This window comes from Agelaius tricolor, unplaced genomic scaffold, assembly GCF_023055355.1.
Source record: "Agelaius tricolor isolate 1412-34295 unplaced genomic scaffold, bAgeTri1.0.p SCAF_21, whole genome shotgun sequence".
Classification (NCBI taxonomy): Eukaryota; Metazoa; Chordata; class Aves; order Passeriformes; family Icteridae; genus Agelaius; species Agelaius tricolor.
The window spans coordinates 12667512-12673511 of record NW_027269281.1 but is presented as its reverse complement, the minus strand read 5'-3'; the positions used below and the strand labels follow the sequence as shown (position 1 = coordinate 12673511).

Here is a 6000-nt window from a genome sequence, read left to right as displayed (position 1 = left end):
TTCCCTCTTGCTTACAAAACAACATCTGTAAAAATCCGTGTCTCTTGGGCTGTTGTATGAGTCCAATACAGCTAGCTATGGACTCTGGCCCACACGGTCTTACATAGACAAGAATAAAAGACGAGAAGCGCTCTTCTCCACGTGGGAATGGGTGTCCTGTTTATTGGCTTGGGAGGAGACACTTCCAGGTGAAACCTTCCAGGTGAAAAAGAGGGTGTGCCCTTCTTGAAGTGGACTTTTATACCTGACGGGATGGGGGTGGGGGAATAGTACCGCAGCCAATGGGATATCATTGAGGAGGGGCGAGGGGAGGGGTAACCAGGGGACAGACCACCAGGAGGTACAGCAGAGGGGTGCATGAGGGAAAGACCATGTGATGGGAGAGGGGAAATAAGAATCTGTGTGACGTACCATACTCAGTACAAATTTCCCATCACCCAGTGCAAAACAACAACTAAATAAACTATTTAGTGCAATACAACACCTCCCCCTTTTCTTTTAACTAAAATTAAAAGGAAATGCATTGGACTACTTCTGCTGCAGATTATGAATTTGTCCACCACTCATGATTCGTGGGCCTGTCAATTTGCTTTAGTTCCACAAACTCTATGAGGTTGACTTCTGAGGTAGTGGAGACCAAACCGTTGATAGCCTTTAAAAGTGTAGTGGTTTGACAGGAAATGTGTTTTTTGGGATGCTGTGTTTTTGGCCAATGGATATTCAGGCTTTAATATTGGCATTTAACCTGGCCATTTAGGACATGGGTCCGCCTCTGAGAACACGGGGTTAAAAGCAGAGCTCTCCCCTGGGAGGGTCCTTTTGGGTTTCCGGCGGGAAAGAGTTCGGGTCTCTCCCCCGGCCCAGATGCTGGCTGGGCAGGGGGAGGGGAAAGCCATGTGGCCGGGAGAGGTAGGCCTGAGTCCGGGGGTGGAAGGGTGGAAGAGAGAGAGAGAGACACCGGGAGCCATCGGGCAGCCCCCCCTGAGAGACACAGAGAGAGAGAGAGAGAGAGAGCCACTGCCTGAGACTGTAACCTTGAGACTTGATAAACATGGGCCTGTGCTGGCAGCACGGCTGGGACAGAGAAGATGGGGGGGGTTCAGCTGGCCGCTTGTAGGAGCTTTTAACCCCTTTTTGGAGAATGAGAACTTTACAGATCATTGACCTCTCCTAGAAGACAGAGTGGGAGATGAGGAAGGAATGTGCAAGTGTGAGAGAAGTCTGGGCGAGTGAGAAATAGTGGAAGAATAGAGAAGAATCCTAGTGGGAAGAGATGATGGAGTGGCTTTTGCTGGACTCTTTTTGTACAGCCATGGACAGAACCATGTTCCTTGTGACACAGAGACTGCATTCTAGGGGGAGGCAATGGCCACAGAACCAAGAGGGTTCAGTGTTGGTGCCCCTCGACCCCAGGGGGTGAAAAAATATGGGGGGGGGGGACAGGTGTCCCAAAGGAGAGATTGTGGGGACAGGTGTCCCAAAGGAGAGACTGTGCCTTTTTTGGATCGGGACAGAGCATCCTTAAAAAAGACAACCCTAGAAGCAGCTCTGGTCCATGTTCAGTGGTGAGAGCACTGGACATGAAAAGGAAGAGGTCAAGACAGCAGATGTTCTCCGGGCGGTGCCACGAGGGACACAGAAACACACGAGGCTTCGACTGTGTTTCCAGGGGAAGCCCATGGTACAAGAAGGACTCCTCTCCTCTTGATGAACTGAGGATTGATTGTCTAAAAGGTGGTGCTGGACCGAGAGTTGGTGATTTGAGGAATAGATGTATTGTGTTGGAAATTTGATGGGGGGAGGAGGAAATGTATTTGTGAGGTTTTCATTTTCCCTGTGTGTGTGTTCCTTTTTATTTGGAGTTGTAGTGTAGTTAATAAAGTTTTGTTTTCTTTCTTCCCTAAGTAGGAGCCTGCTTTGCTTATTCCTGGTCACATCTCACAGCAGCTACCAGGGAGAGGGTATCTTCATGGGGGCACTGGCATTGTGCAAGTGTCAAACCATGACAAAAAGTATGCAACGTAGAATACCGAATGCTAACATGACTAGGAAAAGAACAACAAAAACCAACAAAATTGTCCTAATTATAAAAGTCCACCACCCCGAGAGTCCCCAGTCCTTGAACAGTCCGCAGAACCAGTCCTCGGATTCCTGCTTGACAAGTCCGATAAGGCTTTTCACTTCTCGGAGAGCCACGTGGACGTTGGGTGCTTTTGATGCTAGGTTCAGGCAGCACAGTCCTTCAAATTCCTGGCACTCGTGTCCATGCAGCAGCAGGAGGAAATCTATGGCCGCACGATTTTGGAGTGTGGCCTGCCTGGTAATCTCCTCGTCCTCTAGGAGGGAGCTGATGGCCGTGGATGTCAAGTTTGCCTGTTTGACTACCCAGCACTCTAGGTGGCCCAATTCGCCTAGCGCTTTGGCTGCTGCAACCCATGGAAGGAACAGGGATACAGCAACTCTTTTTGACTTGGCCCAATGGAAGATTTCTGCATCACAATTTGGGTCCAAATTGTCAACGCTTCTCTTTTGAATTTTGCTGACCAAATTGTTCTTTTGAGTCCACTCACCAATCATGGTTTGGTTGGGTGTCAACAGGGACAACCGCCCGATGGTGCATGGCCCTCCTAAAAGCTGAGAAGGGATTCCTGCCTGTCGCAGACATCTTTCATGAAAAATCCTTTCTTAGGATTTTTCCTTGTGAGAAGCTGCAGTTTCAGGAACCAAAGTAAAAAATGGTTATCTGCTGCTGTGGAATGCAACAGGTAGACCCGTGATTGGTCTCCTGTGGGTGTTTGGATTTCTTGACCACTCATGGCAGAGCTGGCTCTTGCTCTGTCTGAGACACAGATCTTTGTTATTCATTCCTTTTCTATTCTTAGCTTAGCTAGCTTCTCAAGAAACCTTTTCCTTTCTATTGCTTTTTAGTATAGTCTTAATGTAACATATATCATAAAATAATAAATCAAGCCTTCTGATCATGGAGTCAACATTCTCGTCTCTTCTTCATCCTGAAAACCCTTGTGACCATGGTCACAATTGGTGACCCCTCGACTGAGGAGGACAATCATCACTTGGTGAGACCACCAGAGGAGCATTGCTGCACTGGGTAATCCCCGAATGTGTGGCATTGATGGTTGCTTCACAAGTGACCACAGAAGTGGATTCTAGCCAGGAGCTGAAGAACTGAAGATCCGAATTTGGACAGAGTTCACAGCAAGGCTGACCACGAAGAGAACCTTCTGAAAAGCCTCCAGGAAGATGTTCAGAAAGCTCAGCAGCACCATGCAGATAGCCAGAGAGTCCTGGACACTGTCACAAGGTACTGTTGGTTTTTCCCCTCCTGAAGATGAGGCCATTCGCAGTTTGTGGCTGCTCATCTGGAGGACTTCTCCCCTAGAGGATGAGGTTCCATTCTCCCCTTCAGAGGAGAAACTTATGGCCCTCTGGCAAAAATGGGGTGAAGAGGACGGAATTCTCCTGTTGGAGACAGATTTCTATGAGTTTTTTCGATGGGCAAAGCTCTTTGGGTTTTTTACGAATGTGCTATATGCCCTCGATATGTTCGTCTGGGAGTGTATGGACTCCATTTTCCAATTCTTTTTGGGCCGTGGGTTTGGATGCCCCTCAATTTATCCAACCTTTTTGTTGCTCTTTCTAGTCTTGAAACGGAGAGCAGCTGTTTTTCCCTGGATTGCTAACTGCAAGGGCAAAGCCCCGTTCCCCCCGATTCCGGGGGAAGACCCTTTGGAGGGGGACGATCTGCTGCTTTCCAGCCCCCCTGAACCACAGTGGGGGGGCAAAGTTTCGCCCGCAGCCGAAGTTTTTTTTACTGCATCTTCAGAGCATGCTTAGACGGAGCCGTTTTTCCCCCCATCCTGTTGCTCTCAGGGGGGATGGGAGTGGGCGGCGCCGCCCCGGCCGGCGCCACGGGCACCACCCTGGCCAGCGCCACAAGCTCCGCCCCAACCCGCCCCACGGGTGCGGGCGCTTCCCCGCGCAGCCCCTCCCGCGGCCGCCCCTGCGGGGGAGCCTGTGGGCGCTCCGGCCGCGGTTCCGCCGGCTTCCCTGCCTGCATCTGAGGCCTCAGAGACACCACTTCCCGCGGCTGCGCCGATGTTGCTGGGCAACAGCGATCCACCGCTCCCCCCGGCCGTCCCGCCGCCTTCTGCGACTGCGCTTCTGCGGCCGATGTCCGGCACAGAAGATGCTGCCGACCCCGTGCCGCCCCCGCCGCCTCCCCAGGCGGCCCCGCTGCCCGCCCCTGCGGGGACTTCGTCCTCCGTGTCTGCGTCAGAGACTGCCCTGGAGCCGTCGGCAGCTGCAGCGGCGCCTCCTGCATCCAGCGTGACTTCCTCCCTGAGTTTTTCGGGTTGTCCCGGGGCTGCCCCTACGGGGGGAGCTGGGACAGGGGAAGAGGGCGTCAGCCTGTCCTTCCGTGGAGGAGGCATGGCCCGACAGCTGGCTGTGGGCGCAGAGCGGCTGCCTGTTTTCAAGATCAGCATTTTTGGCGGGTTGGGGGGTTTTTGGTCCGGGGTTTCCCCCTGGGGGATGCGAATTGCTCTGCCGCCCCTCGCGCGCCCCAGCGGCGAGGGGGAGGTGGGTCCCGAAAGTTCTGCCCCTGGTCCCCAGCCCAGAGGGGGTGGAGGTGGGGCCGTGAGGCTGATGGGAGGAACACCTGTTGCATTTGCATTGCAGAGGCAGAGGGCACAGCAGGAAGCGAGCATCGCTTGTCTGCTGTGGGGAAAGGACATCCCCAGACCCGAGACGAAGTTTCTCGGGACAGCTTCTGTCTTCCTATTGCCGACATGCCTCGGTGATTTTGGGGAAAGGAAGCATTTGGTCACCCCTTCTGCCACTGTACTGGCAGCAGGGTGCGGGTCTGTGCCAATGCAGAGCCTGCCTCGGGGGCTGGGCCTGGGCTGTCTGGCTTGGTTGCTTGGGCCAGGGCCACCTCCCGGCCTCCTTTTGGGTTTGGGGGCTTTTCTTCCCCCTTCTGGTCCTGGGCCACCTTTCTGTGGGCCAGGTCTGGGGTTCCTGATCCTTCCACATGGGCCAGGGCCCCCAAGGGCCACTCTCTGGCTCCTCTGCTGCTGCTGCTCTTTCCGACAAAACAAAAAAAAAAAAAAACAAACAAAAAAAAATTTATTACTTAAATAAAAAAGGGTGAAAGAGCTGGCAGCAGCTCAGAGGCAGGGATTGGCTTCAGCCCAAGTTGTGGCAAGACATTTCAGAAATTTTCTCAAAATTGTTTGAAGACTGTCAATGGACATTTGATAACTATTGATGGACTTTTTCTGTAGCAAGCCTGTTTCAGGACCAAAAGAAACTTTCAGATATGGCAAAGAGGAACATCTTCAAGCCATGGACTTTTCCTGAAACTCAGCTGCTTGGACTTGAATTTTCTTTTGGGATGTGAATGCTACAGATTGTCTGCTGCAACACGGCTTAAAACCTTACACCACCTTTTGGCAGTGAATTCTTCTCGATACTGTTTAATGTTATTAAAAGGTTTGGTGTTGGAATGTGGGATAAAGAAGAAGTGTATGCAGTATGGTGCAGGGGAGGAACCCAACAGCTCTAACCCTTGAGGCTCCTGAGCAGCTCTGGGTAACTTCAGCAGCCGCTCCTCTAAGGGGTTTTTAATCATTACAGCTCGCTGGTGACGGATATTGTGTGGTTGTGTGTGATTTGGTTTGGGACTTGGGTGAGGTATAGGTGTACCTAACTTGTCTGTGGACTCTCCAGCTTGCAATGGAATCCCTACCAGGCAGGTAGACATTGGGTCTTTCGCTGCTGCTGTGGACAGGCATATATTTTCCTGTTGGAGCATCTGTGCCAGGGTCACCCAGATGTTTTGGTGTGGCTGAGGAACGATCCATGCAGCTGTCAGACTTCTCAGTGCGAACAGGATGACAACTCGGACAGGGCTCATCGCGAGGTTAGGTGGGAGGTAGATTTTCTTTTCTACAAAGGAAAACAAACATTAAAAAAAAAAGA

At 51.9% G+C, this 6000-nt stretch overlaps 1 long non-coding RNA gene across 1 annotated transcript in view; it reads left to right on the top strand.

Annotated features, from left to right (window-relative positions):
- The first annotated feature begins 680 nt into the window (after positions 1-680).
- LOC139599004 (uncharacterized) overlaps positions 681-6000 on the top strand; it is a 303139-nt gene continuing 297819 nt past the window's right edge. The window contains exon 1 of the long non-coding RNA XR_011682133.1: positions 681-840. This is a non-coding gene — a long non-coding RNA (uncharacterized lncRNA). The remainder of the gene's footprint in view (positions 841-6000) is intronic.